General features: G+C 38.3%; 1 long non-coding RNA gene across 1 annotated transcript in view; it reads left to right on the top strand.

Moving 5' to 3' along the window:
* Positions 1-15538, top strand: part of LOC125099005 (uncharacterized) — a 31229-nt gene extending 15691 nt beyond the window's left edge. Inside the window, exons 2-3 of the long non-coding RNA XR_007127003.1 lie at positions 14678-14814; positions 15420-15538. This is a non-coding gene — a long non-coding RNA (uncharacterized LOC125099005). The remainder of the gene's footprint in view (positions 1-14677; positions 14815-15419) is intronic.
* Positions 15539-19277: the final 3739 nt, after the last annotated feature.

Raw genomic sequence — 19277 nt, 5'->3', positions numbered from 1 at the left:
ACATGTGATATGTTGATAATAGGTAACAGACTAAAGGTAGTAGGTCAGAGAGGTGTGTGTGTGTGTGTGTGTGTGTGTGTGTGTATGTGTGTGTGCACGCTCCCTGTCTCATCATACCTGGAGACTCATACAATAGTTATAATCAAAATAAAAATAGAACCTTTATAATTCAAGCGGAAGAGAAATTTAGGCAGTCAGTTGTTAATAATACAAATCAATAAGCACATTGTTTTTTTTTTTTCTCCAGGTATGTTCTAGCCATCAGTGTTGAAAACACTAGCCCAAAAAGGTATATTTCAACATTTTAAAATCATTTTGGGGGGGAAATGGGGGAGGGGATTCTATTCTATATATTTTCCTCATGGGCAGTGGAAATAAGCTTTTATGATTCCATACTCTTTTAGCCTTCCTCCCCTCCCCCCTTCATTTGATCGCATTATTCACACAAAGAACCAATGAGCCGTATGCCATTACCTTAAAATCCTATATTAATGAGACAGCTACAGTTTTTAATCATTTGAGTTAAGCCTTGAATATTCTGTTTGTTAATATAGTGCATCCATTTAAAATGAGGACAGGCATTTTATTGTAATATTTTATTTGCAAATAATGAATAAAATACTGATTTTTCTCTTTGTAAAGTTGTCAAACATTCTGAAGAAAGCGTTTTATTTTTGAGGAGTTAATTTTATCTCTAAAAGCATGGGTAAAAAAAAAAAAAGATGTTTCTTACAGAGTCAGTTAAAGAGATAAGGACCCTGGTACCTCGTTTTTCTGGCAAAATTTTGGGGTGGAAATAAATACATATACACAAAATGTATAGTAAGCCAACCTTGATTACTTAACAAAAATTGAGAGCATTTGAGATTACACTTAAATGAAACCTAAACATCTTATCCTTAGTATCTTCTGGAGATATAATTGTGCGAACAAAAGGAGGAATTTTTTTTGTTTTTTGCTTAATCTTATCTTACTTTGCTTTTGTTTATGAAAATGGCTCAGAAAAGCACTTGAGATAAAGTTCATATAGCACCATATTTTTTTTCTTCTTTTTAGGTAATAACTGCTCTCTGACTTAAGATACGACATCCAGGCCACCTTGATTTCACGAATGTCAACGTCATATGAATTAGACAATGGTCTCACCTTTTATAATTCCTGTATAAAAAGGCAGCAGCATATTTAACCTCTTCAAAGTTGCCAACCCACTTATCTGTGGGCTATTTATTATTTTTTTTCTTTTATAATGTTTTTCTTATTTGATGAAAAATCTAATACATGTTGGGATGCTAGTCAAAAAAGAGGCTAAGCTATTGAATTTTGAATGTTTCTTACTTAAGAAGTACAGTGAGTTGTAAAATACTATTTTAAAGTAGGAGAAAAGTGCTTTAAAAATGCAATTTGTTACTGTTTCCTTAATACAGATGATATTCACAAATCAAAATCACGAGCAAAATTCAGGAAAAATTAAAAGGAATTTTCCTAAGTGGAGTTTTCATTGCTAATAAAAAATACCAGAGAATTTCATGAAGGTATTGCATCCATATCAGTGAACTTATACTTTAAAAACAAACATAAGACACCGAAGGATGTTTCCTTGGCTTCTGTTTCTCGCATCTCAGCAGCTACTCAATCTACGATTTTTTCAGTGTTCACGTAGGAGCCACTGCCCTGGCATTTTTAAGAAGTTTTGGGTCTGCGTAAAGCTAAGTCACAGTATCTGGGTGGATGGCAATGTTACTTCATTTTGCATGGAAAGAAAGTCATTTTTAATCCCCCTGAGATCATAGACAACATCGAACGGAGAAGCTGTTTGGGAACACTAGGCTCCCACTGTAGCTCTTCACTTGAAAAATTCAGCTGACCTCCCCAGTTTATTTTAACTGGAATATACACAGTTAACCCCACTCCCCCACTCTTGTCTTGACCTCCCCTCTTAGCCACATACAGATGCCCCTCTTACTTGGAAACTTTGAGTTGACGTCTTTTTTCTTATCATAATGATGATTTCTGCATAAACAATCAGTCAACCAAGCATTTGATCCTATTAACTGGCCAGGGTTGCCCAAACCACACAATTTTTGCTAAGCTCTATCTGATGCACTCTTCTGTAGAAGCAAATACATTTTTCCTCAAGTAGTTTATTAGATACTTTATTTTAGATACTGCCTTTTTTTTTTTTTTTTTTTTTTTTTAGCAACAGAATCTAAGCAGCCTGATTGGAATTTCAAATGATCGTCACAGTGAATTTGAAAGTCTGTCTTACTCAGAATGTAACACTTTTCTTATATTTTAACCAAATAGACGCAAGAAAGTCCTTTTTATCTTTTTCTAGCCAAACGTAAGTTCAATATTATTAATTCAAATAGAGAAAAGATCATGCCACATCTTTGACTATTTAATAAGATTTTTCAGTCTTTAGCTAGGTTATCAATTGCTTCCTCTCTTGTGTTCGGTACACCAATTTTCCTCACTTCCTGATCTGGTTTGTTCTTAAGGGATACAAAAATCCGTGTTGTCACTTGCCGGAGTATGCAAAAGCCAGTTTGTTAGAAAACAAGGTGTTGCACTGTTTGTTTGTTTGTTTCTTTGTTTGTATGCCAGAAAATGAGTCTGAGTTACACTGCGTGGTTCCTGTTGCCTATTTGCTTACACTTAGTTTTCCTCTCTTTACACACGAAGAAGCAAACACCGTCCCTGTCAAAGGATAAATGAGGCAGAATTGGTGACGTGTGTGTTTGTCAACATAAGCAAGATCAAATGATTGCTCAGCAGGAAGAAGCCACGGGAAAGCCAATGATTTTTGACTAATTAGCAAAATAATAATAATGTCTCCCTAATGATTACCTTGTACTGGCTTGTGGCCTTTATCAGACAGAGCTATTCCATCAGTGCAAACTGGTGTTTTGAAGACAAATTAGCAATTTTATTTGAAATCATGGATGTGCAGCATTTCAGAGAAATCTTTGGAAACATCCCATCCTTCTATATTATTGAGCAACAGAGACTGAGGACGGAGCCCCAGTTTTTTTGTTTCCCATTGTCCTATCACCAATGAGCACTTCAGCTAATACTTTATAAGAAGCAGCAAGTTGTGTTTTTCAGGATCACTTAAAGCTCATTCTATCCTTCCAGGGAATTTTGCCAGAGGCGTCCATGAGGAGTAACTTGGTTGAAAATAACAATGTTGACAAGAATTTTTTTTTTCCTGTTACCACACGCTAGCCAAAGTTAGAGAGGGTCCATTACCATGTGCAATCTTATATTAAGTAATCTTTTATGAAACTTCAAGAAGAAATTAAGGTAGACCTAAATTGTCAGTCCTGTAAAATGTCACTGAAGCTGCCATTTTCTGTGAAGTTCGGTAGGCAACCACTATTTATAGGAAATGGCGAAGACAGGAGCATGTCTCAGGTCGCAGGGCGTGTGCTAAGCTCTGTGGATTATCTTGCCTGAGACATATTCACAGGATTCCTGGCTCAGGACAAAGCTACATATTTCTCACTTTCCTGGGTGCCAGATTTACACCTTAAAAATAGAGATCAAGGATGAGTGAGCTTGGAATCAAGGGAATATTGTCTAGGAGAACTTAGTTTGTCATATGGTGTCTAGGTTGGGAAATGCTATGTGGACCTTGCTGATTTGGGCATTAAAACTGCCTGAATTGTATTAGATTTTCCCAAGAGAGCTGATTAAACTTTCAAATGATCATGAGCAAAAGTACCTCAACAAAATAAAAACCAGACACGATGATAAACTTATGGGTTTTTTTTTAGACTAGCAAGCTACTTGTTTGTTTGCTTTTAAAAATTTTTACCCTTTAAAATAATATAAATTGTCATCTTTCAGTTTTTTCCTACTGTGATCATTTAACTGACATATAGATTTAAATAAAAAAGCAACCCTCCCACCCCATTTTCTTTCTATCCCAATCATCAAGTAAGTTTTATTGTGGGGTAAGTGTTGTTTGTCTTCACAGCCGCTAATACAGGGCCCATGGTTACCTTTCCTTTATTTTTATTTTTCGGACCTTAAGCCTGCTTAGGACATCCTTCTAGCATCCCTCTCTCCACCAAGACCCCTCCCAGCCCCTTCCCCAGAAGCAGTGATTTCTATGATAACAACTGAAAAAAGCAAGAGTAGTATTTTTCTTTTGTCTAACCCAGTACAGAAGACTAATAGGGAGAGACAGGGAATGAGGAGGTGACAGCGGTGATGGGGGACGTGGTAATGAGGGGGAGGGCAGGGGAGTGGGCTAGCAAAAGACAAGAGCCGTGTTGATAATATGCTGGGGTGGGGTTGGGGGTCAGAGGAGAGACCATTTTAATGAATCTCATGGCTGCCACCACCAAGCAGATGCTCAGAGATTCTCTTAAGTCTCCATCAACCTCGATGAATACTTCTATGGCTTTCCAGGGCTGCGCTGTCCAGTAGAGTAGCCACTGACCACATGCGGCTAGGGAGCACCTGAAATGTGCCCAGTCAAAATCTCATGCCTCAAGTATAGCGGACATGATGGATTTCAAGATTTAATATGAAAAACATAAAATATTAACAAATTGTGTATCAGTTCCACGTTGAAATGATAGTATTTAAGATACTTTCAAGATACGTTTTTGGCTTTTTTTTTTTTTTTTTCCTCTTTAAAAATGGGTGGCTCATGGGGCTCCTGGGTGGCTCAGTGGGTTAAAGTCTCTGCCTTCGGCTCAGGTCATGATCCCAGGGACTTCCTGCTTCCCCCTCCCTGCCTCTCTGCCTACTTGTGATCTCGGTCTGTCAAATAAATAAATAAAAGCTTAAAAAAATAAAAACAAAAATGGGTGACTCAGTTAGGTAAGCATCTGCCTTTGGCTCAGGTCATGATCTCAGGGTACTGGGGTCAAGTCCCACATGAGGCTCTCTGCTCAGTGGGGATCCTGCTTCTCCCTCTGCCTGCTGCTCCCCCTGCTTGTGCTCTCTCCATCTCTGAGAAACAAATAAATAAAATCTTTAAAAAAAATGGCTACTAGGAAATTTAAAATTACATCGATGGCTCTTTTTAATAATCACATTTTCTAGTTTCTGTATTTGATGCTTGGTATCTGTGCCTTGCTGACTCTAAGGAGACCGCCTCTTCTAGGACTAGGCAATTTCTAGAGATAGCAAAGGACTTGCGTATGAGAGCACCTTTTACAAGCAAAACAACCAATTCAGAGTCCATAACCCCAGCCACCTTTTTTATCGGGCTTGCATACTCCAAACCACTATTCAGCTGCCCTAATCACCCCAGGGCCAGGTACCAGACAACTAGGGAGAGACCCTATGTCCCAGAGCCCATGGAAATGGTTCAAATTAGCCAAGTTTAAGACTGCCTACTCTGCCACCTGCCTACCCTGCTACTCTGCCTACCCTAATCACCATAAAGGCTCTTGCCCATGTTCTGCCCCCTTCTCTGGGCCTCCTGACTACCCTTGGTCTTTCCCTATATGGCCCCTGCCCATGGAATGGCATGCCCCATCTTCTTGGGATCTGTGACTATAACAAACTACCTTTTCAGTGGCGGTAATTTTCAGATTTGTTGGCCTTGCCATACTTGAATAATAAAACCTACATGTAAAAACACTTGCATACTATTTCTGTGGGATAGCACTGCCAGAGCTCTGTTTTCTCCAAGTGTGATCCACTGATCACTTAATAATGTGGAGAATCACTTACAAAATTAAACTCCCAGATTCCTGGGACCCCTTCGAACTAGCTCAGCTTCTGAAGCATAGTATTAGTTCAATAAATCTCAGCTATTATTACTTTAACACCATAATAACAATAACACTAATAAATGATAATAAAGTGGTTTATTTCTGGTTTGAGATGATTATTTCTTCTCACTTTATGGTTAGTTTTGTTACTACTGTGCAATATAATAAAATATATATCTCTATATGCAATGCAAGCTAGCATTTATTATTTATTATTGGCCAAGCTCATGTTAAGTGTTTTATACATTATTTCACTGAATCCTTATGACAACCAATTGAATGACAAAGTAATTTGCCCAGAGTCACACAGCTTGCTAGTGTTGGAGCATATATTTATTTTTGAATGATACATAATTTGTGTATTTACTTAACACTATCATGTCCGATACTCATTCAGAAGGATAATAGAATGTATATGCACAATTTAAGAATTATCATGAAACAGGTCACCTGGGTGGCTCAGTGGGTTAAGCCTCTGCCTTTGAGCTCAGGTCATGATCTCAGGGTCCTGGGATCGAGCCCCGCATCGGGCTCTCTGCTCAGCAGGGAGCCTGCTTCCTCCTCTCTCTCTGCCTGCCTCTCTGCCTACTTGTGATCTCTGTCTGTCAAATAAATAAATAAAACCTTTAAAAAAAAAAGGAATTATCATGAAACAAACACACGTGTGTACACAATCAGGCAGAGGACATGGCCCCTCTCTGATCGTGTTTCCTCTTTCTTCTTCAGAGGCAGCATACCCTGACTTTTTTGGTCATCATCTAGTGGCCATTAAGACAAAGTCACTGGGAATACTCTATTTTTTTTCTTGTCCCCAAACATCTTCGATGATGTGTATTCTTTCTTAAAAACAAAACAAAACAAAAAACTCAACATTCACTAGTATTAGCTAGCTAATGTTAACTAATATTTAAGTAACATTTTTAATAAGTGTTAGGCTTAAAGAGGAGTTGCAAAAATCCTAGCGTTCCCACAGACCTCACATCTTGCCTCTCCTGGCATTAGCATCTTACTTTCCCGTACAACAACTATCAACCAGGAAATTAACAGGGGTAAGTTATTATTAACTAATCTGTGGACGTTTTTGACTTTCATCTGTTTCTCCACTGATGTCCATTTTCTTTTTCTGTTCCAGGATCTTATCCAGGATCCCACAATGCACTTAGTTTCTATGTGGGGGGATGTATTTTGAACCCATTTCTGTCTCAATGCAGAATTCACAAGAGCAGTGTTTCAGGGAGATTAATTTTAAGGCAGCGTGTGAAATAGATTTTAGGGCAGAGAGCTAAAAGCAGGAATGTCAGGAGACTCTTGCTATATTACGATAGCTTAAGGCAGAGAAGGGCTATGGCTGTGAAGGGCCATCTCTATGTCTATTCCTTTATATAGCACACACTGCTTTGGAATAATGCATTCATCTCCCTCCCCTAGAAGCCCACAAGTTCCTTGAGGGCAGGGAGCACTACTGCTAATTCATCTCAGTATCTCCTTCAGGTACTAAGGAGAGTGCCTGGCAATAGGAGCGATCTGGTGAAGGTTTGTCAAATAAATTAGTATGAATGAGAAATGCGAGCTGAGGGGGAAGCTAGGACCCACAAGAGGGATAAGCAAAGGGGAAGGGAGAAGAGGGAGAGCAAAAATAGAAGAGAGAGACCTGATCAGCCAGGGGCTTGGGGGAGACACACAGAAGGTAAGGCATTGACAGCGGAAGACAAAGAAAGGTAGAAGCCAAGGGAGAGGAAGAGAGGAGGTTTGAGGGAGAAGCAGCTAAGGCAGCAGGACTGTCTTCCCATCGTGTTGCTCACTTAGATTCTGTACATTATCATCCATCATTTAACGTCAAAACCTCGCCTCCTTTATTTATTGCTGTTCACAGCTCTCAGACCTTTATCGTTTCCTCCCTCATCGCCCTCCTCCTTCACAAGATGCTGCTGAGAAGAGTCTCCAGCCACAGCCAGGGAATGTCACGTGATGCCTATGCTTCATTGTCACCGGGCCACTTCTGGCGCTCAGCTCTCTACACCCGCTTCCTGCCTCAAGGCCTTTGCACTCGCTGAGCCCCTCTTCCTAAGAGTCTCAGCTCCCAGCTTCTCATGAGGTTGGCTTCTCCTTGAAGTTTTAACCCCACTTGCTTACCCTCTATCTTATTATGTTGTTTTATTGTCTTCAAAGTGCTTAAGGCTCTGGGAGTTCTCTTGTTTGTTTATTTGCTCACTTTGTTTTCATTTGTCTTCACCCACTAGAATACTAGCTCCAGAATAGAAGGGGGCTTGCCAGTATCATTTACCAGGAAACTTCCAGCGTGGGGAAGAGGGTGAGAAGACTGAAGTGACAGACACATTGTTTTGCAATTGGACTCAATTTAGTCACTGGGTGGGGGTATAGGGGTAGGGAGTGGGGGTGGGGAAGCTGGTGGGGTCCACACCCCTTAAAATGTCATCGCTCCAAGCTACTCAAGAACTCTCAACACAGGGGCGCCTGGGTGGCTCAGTGGGTTAAGCCTCTGCCTTCAACTGAGGTCATGATCTCAGGGTCCTGGGATCAAGCCCCACATCGGGCTCTCTTCTCAGTGGGGAGCCTGCTTCCCCCTTTCTCTCTGCCTGCTGCTCTGCTTACTTGTGATCTCTCTCTGTCAAATAAATAAATAAAATCTTTAAGAAAAAAAAAAAGAACTCTCAACACGTGTTGCTTATGCTTTGCTTTGTTTTTCAACGGGGCATGTATTCTAGGATGAAGGAGAGTAATTGTTATGGTCCCCAGGTAAAATTAATTTAAAAATAATTCACTGAATGGGGACCCAGGTGAGGGAAGAGCAGCTTCCGAACTAAGATAAAATTTCAAGTAAATTTGATATCTCTCACACAATTCAATGTTTCAATCTAACACTTTTTGAATGCCTGTTAAGTGCCAGGTAGTGTAGCAGAAATGGCAAATACTGTAAACAACAAATTTCTGTCCTCTAGGACAGAATGGAACTGCTTCTCAAATGGAACTGTTTGATAAGCTAATAACTGGTTACAAAACAATTTTGATTTCAAAGAGCTATAGAGAGGACTATGGAGGAGCAGAAGACAGACCTTAAAGGCAACTTAATATTCACTTTACATATGCAAATTAACATTCTTAGATAAGGCTTTGAATGATGATAACAGGTGTTACTGGGGGGCTCAAGTGAATGTGGCAAAACTGGGTTAACATTAACCAGTCGTCTCTAATGAAGGACTTAACAGAGTCTTTAACTTACTAATATGTACTGCGAATTTATGTGGGGGTGGGGACCTTGGTAAGCTTCATTGCCTAATCTTGACCACAGTGCCTTTTTCAAAGAGATAAATAAAACTGGTTTCCACTGAACAAAATTTGAAATTTCTTCACAATATATTTAGCTTAAGAGTTCTAAAAAGTAATTTCTTGATGTTCAGGGTTGAGGATTTCCCACTTGAAAATTTTAGGAACAGAACTGAGAAAGCTCTTCATTCCTTTCTTTTCTCCATTATCATCCTGGACTCCTTCAAGACCTGATGAAAATCCCACATGCATGAGAAAGAGTTCATGGTCTAACTAGTGGAAGATGCCTAAGAGTTTAAAAAAATATATTTTTAGAAATTCTACCTGAAGGAATGATTAAAGATTAAACAAAAAAGCCTATCATACTAGCGTCCTGTGCCTTGTATTATTCCTTATGAAAAGGAATTAAGATTCCTTGAAGAAATGGTTGATTTCACAGCTGAGGCGCAGTAGTTACAGGATGGATATCTTGTTAGCTAGAAAATAAGAAAGTGCCCACCTTCTGCTCCAAATAAAGAAACTGGTGGGGCATATTACAAGGACATGCGGACAGCTCTAAGTGACCCCTACTAGCCACATCTAAGACAATCTGAGCATGAAAACAATTAGTACAGTAATAAACTATTGGAAAATGAAAAAAAAAATTGTAAGTCCGTGTCAAAGATAAAGATAAATTTAAAAATAATGGAGGAAAAGGCAGGGTTCATACTTACAGTAGAATCTCAAGTGCCTACTCATAAAAATGGAGGAAGTGTTGGAGTTAGAAAATCACTATTTTGCAACCATCTTGCTAAAGATTGGATCATGCAAGAGTCATTGATCCAGAGGGAAATTTTGAAGAAGCAAGATATTTGTATGGTATTAAATGTCTGCACAGATTGCTTGTAGTTGTAAGGGGAAAAACAGTACCAACATAATACTAACTATATTATAGCTATATATGGAGTATTATTTATATATCTATATTTATCACAATTTAATTTCTATATAAGTAACTGCATAGTAGTAATATATAATGATGTAATCAGACAAACCTTGACTGGGTGATCCAAATTAACATCAGGGATGGGCAGATGGACATGATGTGCCTCCAAATGTGATAACTTGAGGAGGACCCAATATCACTTATGTATTATTCCAGCCTGGAATGCATTTGCTGAATTTAATCATTAGGAAACATCACATAAACCCAAAATGAGGAATATCTCAATGTAAAAAAAAAAAGAAAGCACAGTTTCCTTCAAACCTGTCAATGTCATAAAAGACAAAGAAAGGTTGTAGAAATGTTTTAGATTAAAGTAGGCTAAAGAGACATAATAATAAAATGCATTACTTGACTCTAGAGTGAACCTGGCACTGGAGGGAGAAAATGCTGTGAAGGACGTTATTGGGTCACTTGACAAAATTGGAGTGCAGACAGCAGATTAGAAAATAGTATCCTATCAATGTTAATTTTCCTGAGGTTCATAACTGTCCTGTAGGTTATGTGAGAAAATATCCTCTTCTTAAGAATTAGACACTGAAGTATATGGGGATAATGGGCCTTAATGTATGCTGCTTATCCTCTAGAGTCAGGAAAAAAGAAAATGATAGATATCTGTATCTATAAATTTATACCCATCCATCCACCCGCCCATCTACCCATCTACCTACTTACCCATCTTTCTACCTATCGTATCTATTTTGGTCACTCTATGGATCAATGGATCTACTGATCTATCGATATGTCATCTATTGATCTATCATCTATCATCTTTCTTTCTTTCTTTCTTTTTTCTTCCTTTCTCTACCTGTTGGGCAAATGACAAAAAAATTGAGTAAAATTTTAATACATGAACCATATACACGGTATAATGGCATTCTTTGTACTATTCATATTCTTTCGAGTTTTCGAGTAAGCTTAACGTTATGCCAAAATATTGAATTTTTACAAATTAACATAGCACCAGGTACAGTTTCTCTATGGCTTGGGATTAGCCTCATGTGTTCTGGAGGCTTCGAAGCATACCTGGTTCTAAGCTTGGCCTGACTACTTATGACTTCTGTGTTCTTGGATAGTCCCTTAACCTACTTTATGCTACAGTTTTTTTATTGGTGAAATGGTAATAATAAAAGCACCCTTCCTAAGGTTATTAGACTTAATGAGATAATCCAAACGAAGTTTAGCACTGTACATGACCCGTAACATTGTTTGGTAAGTGTTACTGTTATATGATGAGTATTCAGTTGACTCTAGTTGATCGAAAGGATTCACGGTTGAGCCAGCTCAAATACATTTAGAGAAAAGACACAGGGTTGGATTAAACATGTTTCTGAAATCTCTTCAATTATTGTAATCCCTGACTTCTTTAGATAACTCCTTGTATCTGATTTAGAAACAAAGTTTGAATTTTTTAATGATCTTTAGAGCAGTCTGTATTTATTTAAAAAAAAAAAAAAAGGTAATCTGACCCTATGGTCTAACTGAAGAGTCGAATTGATTTTTAGAAGAGCCTTCAAATGAAATAAAACTGAATATATCATGTGCTCCTTCCGACCAAATCAGACATGATTTATTTCTGTCCAAATTCAGCCAATAGTTCCTATAAAACAGTGAAACTAGGGTCGCTGGGGTGGCTCAGTGGGTTAAGCTTCTGCCTTCAGCTCGGGTCATGATATCAGGGTCCTGGGATCAAGCCCCACATCGGGCTCTCTGCTCAGTGGGGAGCCTGCTTCCCCCTCCCTCTACCTGCCTCTCTGCCTGCTTGTGATCTCTCTCTCTCTCAGTCAAATAAATTAATTAAAATATATGTGTGTGTATATATATTAAAAAGAGTGAAGCCATTCTGCTGCTCTAACAGTGATACTTTCTAAGTTCATACGTGTAGTTACATTGGCAAAAAACTGAGTTGTGTAGCATCTGCTTTACTATTTTACTTGGTTTTCTCATTTGAGGAATGGAGTCTTGGGTCAATCGAATGAAGATGGTCAATGTCACCCACTTGGAAGTGATGGAATTCAGACTCTCTCCTGGGTCGAGCGAGTTGCCTTCATGTCAGTGCTTCCTTCCTCCTTGGCTCCTGAGCACCTTCAGCAAACTGCCAAAATCAATTTCAGTTTTTTCCTACCAAGATCTTCCCAATCCTCCAATTCTTTTTGGCTCCAACCTTCTGCTTTGGCAACTTTGAAAATATTCTTCAGGATATGGAATGGAGAGATATCATTTCGGAGTTTTGGAGTCAGGCAGAGTTGGATACAAAATCTGAGCTGTACCACATTCTTACTGCATGCCCTCAGCAGGCAAGGCAGAGGAATATTCACATTGAAAGTGTTTCTCTGGGGGCGCCTGGGTGGCTCAGTGGGTTAAAGCTTCTGCCTTCGGTCATGCTTGGGTCATGATCCCAGGGCCCTGGGTTCGAGCCCCGCATCGGGCTCTCTCCTCCGCAGCAAGCCTGCTTCCCCCGCTCTCTCTCTGCCTGCCTCTCTGCCTACTTGTGATCTCTCTCTGTCAAATAAATAAATAAAATCTTAAAAAAACAAAACAAAACAAACAAACAAACAAACAAAAAAACCTGGAGTAAATCTTTAAAAAAAAAAAAAGTGTTTCTCTGGGGTCTGGGTTGGGGATGGCACCTGGGTGGCAGAGTCAGTTAAGCAGCAGACTCTTGGTTTTGGTTCAGGTCATAATCTCAGTGTCGTGAGATCGAGCCCCATGTGGGGCTCAGCACTCAGCAAGGAGTCTGCTTAAGATTCTCTCTTCCCTCTGCTTCTGCCCCTCCCATTGCGCATACTCTGTTTCTCTCTCTCTAAAATAAATGAATAAATCTTCAAAAGCAAAGTATATCTCTGGGGTCAGTCTTCTAGGGTTAGAATCCTATTAGTGGGACCCCCTTTATTGGTCAAGTAATTTTACTTCTTTCTGTATCAGTTTTCTTATCTTTAAATGGGGATAATAGAGCTCATCCCATAGGATTGCAACAAAGTTTAAACAGTATAATTATGTGAAATGCTTATAACAGTACACATAGCACATGACAAGTACCTTTCTGAGTTTCAGTTTTCTTATCAGAAATTGAGGGTAAGCTCCTTTCATATGTTTAACATAAAGATTAAATGAACTATTACAAGTAAAAAAAAAAAAGAACTCAACTCTGTACCTAGTTCATTAGTGACCATTCATTCATTCATTGAATATGTGTTAAGGCTGGACATTCAGAGAAGACTCAGATATACGAGACTGTGGTCTCCTGATCTGTGGGGGTTGGGGGGGAGGCAGGAAAAGTGAGTTGTTGTTATAAAAGATAAGGATTGAGTATAGGCCTGATCTCTAAATCTTAGTAAAAGCATGTTTTGTTTTTTCTTATCTTCCATCCCCACTTTTAAGGCTATCTAATTTCCCTTTGATTTAGAGTTTAGAATCTCATTTTCTTTTCCACAAACAGTATTTAAATGTATCTAAGTTGGCATTTAGCTAATAAGGAAAATGAACATTTTGGGGGCATTTTGAAGTTTGCAAAGGGCTTTCATGTTCGGCTCCTCCTTTGGTCCTCCTCCGACACTGTGAGGGACAGATGCAGGCCCATTATCTTCATGAAAGCTCCCACGGAAACATGTCTGCCACACATTCTTAGTGATTAGCAAAATAAAAGATTTTAAAGTAAAAATATTCCTGTCTCTTTTCTTCAAAAAGCAAACAGATTCTAGAGGAGGCAAGGACAAGAGCTGGAGGAGGAAAATTGGCAATTTTTTCTTTGCATAATTTTTCTGACAAAACAAAAGGATTTCTACATCATTTTGATGACAAACTGTACCCATATCTTTGGAATTTTTGCAAATTTAGCATCAATCATGTACATTTTCCAGTAATTTTCATTGAAATTTCATTCTATTTATCTTGTTGGCAAAGTGAAAGGCAATTTTTGTTTGCTAACGTTGCCTTTTCCCTTGCTACATAAAAAAAATGGCAATGCTGACAAGAGGGAGGTTTTTCTTTTCTCCTGCAGGGAAGCCCCCAGTGTGCTCATTTGTATGTACAGTCTATCATTACTATTTTAGCATATTTTCCTTTTATTTATAGGTTTGAATCATTTATTATTCACTTGCAAACAGTTTGCCAAGGACTCTTAATTGGTATGTATGGCAATTAAAACTTTATTACTTAAATAGTTTTGGGACCAGGAAAGAAAAGGTACCAAAATCAGCATAATCAATTTAGCTATAAAACACTACGTCTGACTTTTTATTTTATTTATGACAAGGATTTGGTTCTAATGCTTTGTAAGTAGCATGGCTGCTCTCTCTAGTTCTACATAAATGAGATTCATGCCTAATGTGCCTCCAATTTTCACAAACAATCCCTCAAATACAGTTTTAACTTCCATTAAGGCTGTGTCTACCCATCATAAAATGAATCTCGGGGACGGAATTACTGGTGCGTGCAGGGTGTTAGTTTTTTAACAGGAGAGTCGGTTTGGGCCCTGTTAGCCTCTTCATCAAAACTTTCCTTTAGAAAAGTAACTTTTGCCATTTCTAAAGAGTATTTTCAGACAAAAGTCACATCAAGTCCATTCGCCATTGATGGAACTTAAGCAGTCTTTGCTGTAGACAAAATTTTATAGATAGATGAGAAAGGATTTTTCATATAAATGTAATGGTTTGGAAATGTTTATTCCATACAGGCAGAGCATCTGTTAGTACCTTCTATCCCTCGGGAAGATTTCTGAAAGACTACAATGAATAAAGTGGAGAAAATTGGAAATTTATGGAAACCCCAAAACTATTCCAAGAATGATGAAAATTACTTTGTAAAGCTCGGGTGAGTAAGTAGTTAGAAAGTACATATGCATACACAAACACACACACACAAACACACACACAAACACTCACGCAAACACACACACACAATGACTATGTCTGTAGGACTGAAAATGAGTCCGGCATTGTACTAGGCCCTTTCACCTACGGTATCTTATTTAATCCCTACATAATTTCATTGAAAAAGGTATTACTATTATTGTCCTATTTTTATAGTTGAGAGGGAAGAGAACATACATGAAATAATTATAAAACTGATGAGTTAGATTGAATATGAAATAAACTGAGGGAAAGAAAGGAGTTCGAGAAGGGAAGAACAACTTCTTTAATGAGGTTTGAAGATGTTGGGAAAGAGATTGTAAGCAAGCCTTGACAGACAACTGTTACTCTAGAACCTACTCACTGTTCTAGAGGAGCTCAGTTCTCCCTCATTCCTGGAAACCTAGATATCTGTCTTTATCAGCCTCCACACTCCAGCCCCTGTGAATTGTAGTCTGTTTTCTACTCCCCAGGACTGACTGAAAGATTTTCTGTGTGCACATAAGAACAAGATTGAAAACCCATACTGAATCTTAAGTTTTTTTTTTTTTTTTCCTTCTTCCTTAGTACTGGATTGGATCTCATAATAGGCTTCATTTTAAGGGAGAGAGAGAAAAGAAGGACATCAAGATGTGTCCTCTACATTTGTCTACATAGCCCATCCCATGCTTGTGGCTGCTGATGACCCAGGAATGGGTATGCTCGTGCATGGATGAGGAAAATGAGGTCTAAAGAAAATAGGCAACTTACTTAAGCTCAGGAGGCAAGTAAGAGAAAAACTTGCATGCAGACTCAGGTTTGTCTTACGCCAATGTCTGTGAGCTTTTCATTAAGCTATGTAAAAAACCATTGATGAGGGTCTGGGAACCATACAATGAACCAAACTGCTTGCTCCTTACTGCCTGAGAGAGCAAATGTGGAGAAAATGGATGGGAAAACATAGATGGGCCCATGCAAGCCCCTTTCCCAATGATGGTAGAGAAATAAAAAATTTTATTTGTACTTCAATTAAGCTCTACTGTCATATAGCATCAGCTCTAATGATAGAGATTAAGGACCCTGTGGAAATCAGTAGGAAGTATGCTTCTTTCCATAACAAGATGATGAGATTGACTGTTGCAATGTGACAAGCACTTTGAGTTTGAAGACTGAAGCTCACATAGCAGGTGGCATATTTTGGCAATAATATGTGTTTGTGGATGTGGAAAGGGCAATGTTATCACCTGCTTAACATCCATTTTCCTTTCTTCCTTCCCTCCGCATTTGTTCAGAATGGTGATGTATTTTGCCTCCCTGGATCTGATGTAGACTGAAATTGGTCAGAGACAATCACAACCGTCATCTTCCTTGCTTTCCCAGTGTCCACGGCATAAGGGGCAGCCAATGTCAGTTGGATCCATGAGTCAGTTCTGCCAATGGAATCTAAGAAGTCTGTTCAGATTGTTCCTGGGAAGGTTTTCCTTTTCTCACAAAAAAGAACAGACAGAGTTGGCACCGCTTTTCACCTCTATTCCTGTTTTGAATGCAGATGTGCCACCATCTTAACTGTAAAAGGACAGAAATGTCCGGCTGCCATCATGGAGCTGTTGGACACACATTAAAACAGCTTGCCTTTTGGATTTTTGTTGTTGTTGTTATTTTGTTTTGAGAAAAACTCAACACTATTTTGTTAAGATACCACATTTCAATTCTTTGTTACTTGCAGCTAAGTATATTCCTAACTGGTAGAAGAGAGATTATACCTATAATATCAACTACAGTCATTTAAATGAACAAGTGATTAAAAATATTCCATTAGGGAAATAATATTTGCGCTAATCAAAATGATCAGCTCATATATCCCCAAACCCAAATTTGTTTAATATGGGCCACACAGTAATAAAAATACGATAACTAAGTAGAAGTCAGTAGATGCCACATAGGTGAGAGAAAGCTACTTACAATTCTTGGGGAATTTATTTTAAATTTATTCTTTTCTAGTTTTGAAATAAAACATGCTCCAGTTGACACTATTCCTTCTCTCTTCTTTTATCATGGCATTTCATATATATGAAAAATTTTTCACGCTAATTATCTGCAAACAAGAAAGGCACATCATCACAGTGAAATCAATCCTTTCTTGATCCTGCTCAAATTTAAATGTAGCCCAAATGACACCTGACAGAAACATGCAGAGGTCATGCAGTTCTTGCTTATGAGAGACATTAATCAAACAAATGGCATTTGTCTAATTCAGCAATTTTATATCAGAAAATTTATCTTTTAAACCTTATGAAAAAAGAAGATTAAGTGAAAATAGATATAATGCATTTAGCGTTAAAAAAGCAAAACTCTAGAGATCAGGGTTACTAAGTTATTATTTCAAAAAAATCTTGCTCTAAGATTGACAGGTCATTTTGAGTTTCCTGCTTTTCTTCCACTTATATCTTTAGAAAAAGTCTCTCCTTAGTTGTTTCTACTTCACTTTTTAAGATATCATTACTAATAGGTTAGTAGTTATAGTTTTTCCTACCAAGTATGGTTTGATACTTCTGAGAACATGAAATCACTTTGATAATTCTAAGAAGACAAATCATTTTGCAGCTTTCAGGGGAAAATGTCTCCAATTTGTTTTTGTTTTTCACTCAGAGAATGAAAAGTTAGTGGCTGTGAAAGGCTGCTTTCCCCAACCACCACTGTTGAGGGAATGATTTGTTATGTTCCCTCTTCAGTAATTTTTATTTTTATCTGTTTCTTTTTTCCCTTTAAATATCTAAATGAAGAAAATAAATGATGTTTATGAGTAAGAAAAAAAGTGATTTTTGTGGAATCCAAAAGGCAGCCCACGTGGCTAGACAAGTAGCCCAAATGTTTTCATACAATTTGAGTTCAGGGCATCAGTGAAATCACCCACTTCTCCAAAGAAAAGCTTTCACCTGGGATAAAATTTGTTACTCAGACTGTGGATAACTTATTAAAAAGCCACATTTTTATTTTGTGAGTCCCCTCTTCATGCTAAGTCTTTTGTTGGCCACTATTTTAAAAGGAGAAATAAGTGGATACCATCTAAAATTTTTCCCTTAGAATATTTATTTTTTCAGGAATCAGATTGGAGTTCAACAAATTAATAGGCAGAAAAAATTTCCCTAGTTATCCATTCGTACACAGCAGCAGGTGGGTGGGTTCAAGTGCACATCAAACTTGCAGAGAAATCAAGTCAGAAAAGCTCCCTTATTTGGTTAAGTGAATTATCCCTAGGTTCATACGTTAAAACGACACAGAGAAGCACTCCTATCTTTGCTAGCCTCAAAAGAGTAAAAAATAGTTTTCCTTATAAAACACGTTTGACACTTCCCACAAAGTCTTCGAGTCCCCACAGTGAGGTACTCACAGGGGGTTCACGGAGAATGAGATAACATAATTAAGTCTTAGGGAAGTGGGGTCATTTAAAACTCATATAGGATGAACAAATAGAGGTTGGGGTTCGAGTCAAAGGAAAACTTTGATTCTTTTCATTTAACTCCTTATTAAACCACAAAGGACTTTAATTCTCACTTTTGTGTATCCTGTAGCCTAAACAAAGAGATGGTAGCAGTTCTCAGAAAGATAAAAGTGTGTGTGTGTGTGTGTGTGTGTGTGTGTGTTTGTTCATATGTGTGTGCACATCCAGATATATGCACGTGTGTCTGTGTGTAGTGGTGAGGGCTGCTATCATTGTCCACTCACTCCAGACTAAGATCTTTTTCTCTATCTAAATGTGCTGGAGGTTAAATGCATGGTTTAATAATATGAAAGCCATTTCTATACTAAAAATCTCCCTGGATTGGTTCTGACAGTCAAATATGAAAATTATTAAATAGGCAAATAGACTACAGACCTTTTTAAAAAATACATATCTATTTAATACATAATATATATATTAAATTTTATTTTTTATATACTTATATATAATAAATAAAATTAAGAATGTCCTAATTACCCAAAGAACCAGTTGGGGGGGGTTAAAAAAAAAGGAGTCTTGAATATGGTCCTGAACTGAAGTGTTTGACAACTCATTTTAACTATCTTTCAGATAAAGAATAAATTCAAAGATTCAGTCACTTGTGCTTACGGAAGAACATATGGCATGTTCAGTTGGAGGACAGAGTAACCCTCAACATCCCAGCCAAATTTTAGTTAGAGTTATTATAGCCTCTTTATCTTACGGCTCCCTGTAGTCTTCACTTCCCAAGCGACAGGGCCGGATGAAGAGATGATTGTGCGTGAAGTGGTTTGTGATCTTCCTAAGGGAAAGACTTGATAAAACGTGGGCTCTTCTTAGGATCCAGCAGATGTGCAGACTCCAGCGAAAGCCCTGCTCGCTCGAACGCAGACAGCCATGAATCATGCACTGTCATTGCAGCGCGGCGGCTGGCCAGCAGGGCTGGGCTCTCAGGAAGAAGGCAG

This window comes from Lutra lutra, chromosome 4 (genome assembly GCF_902655055.1).
Source record: "Lutra lutra chromosome 4, mLutLut1.2, whole genome shotgun sequence".
In the NCBI taxonomy this organism is placed as follows: Eukaryota; Metazoa; Chordata; class Mammalia; order Carnivora; family Mustelidae; genus Lutra; species Lutra lutra.
Note: the sequence above shows the minus strand (reverse complement) of the source record. Positions and strands in the feature narration are given on the sequence as shown.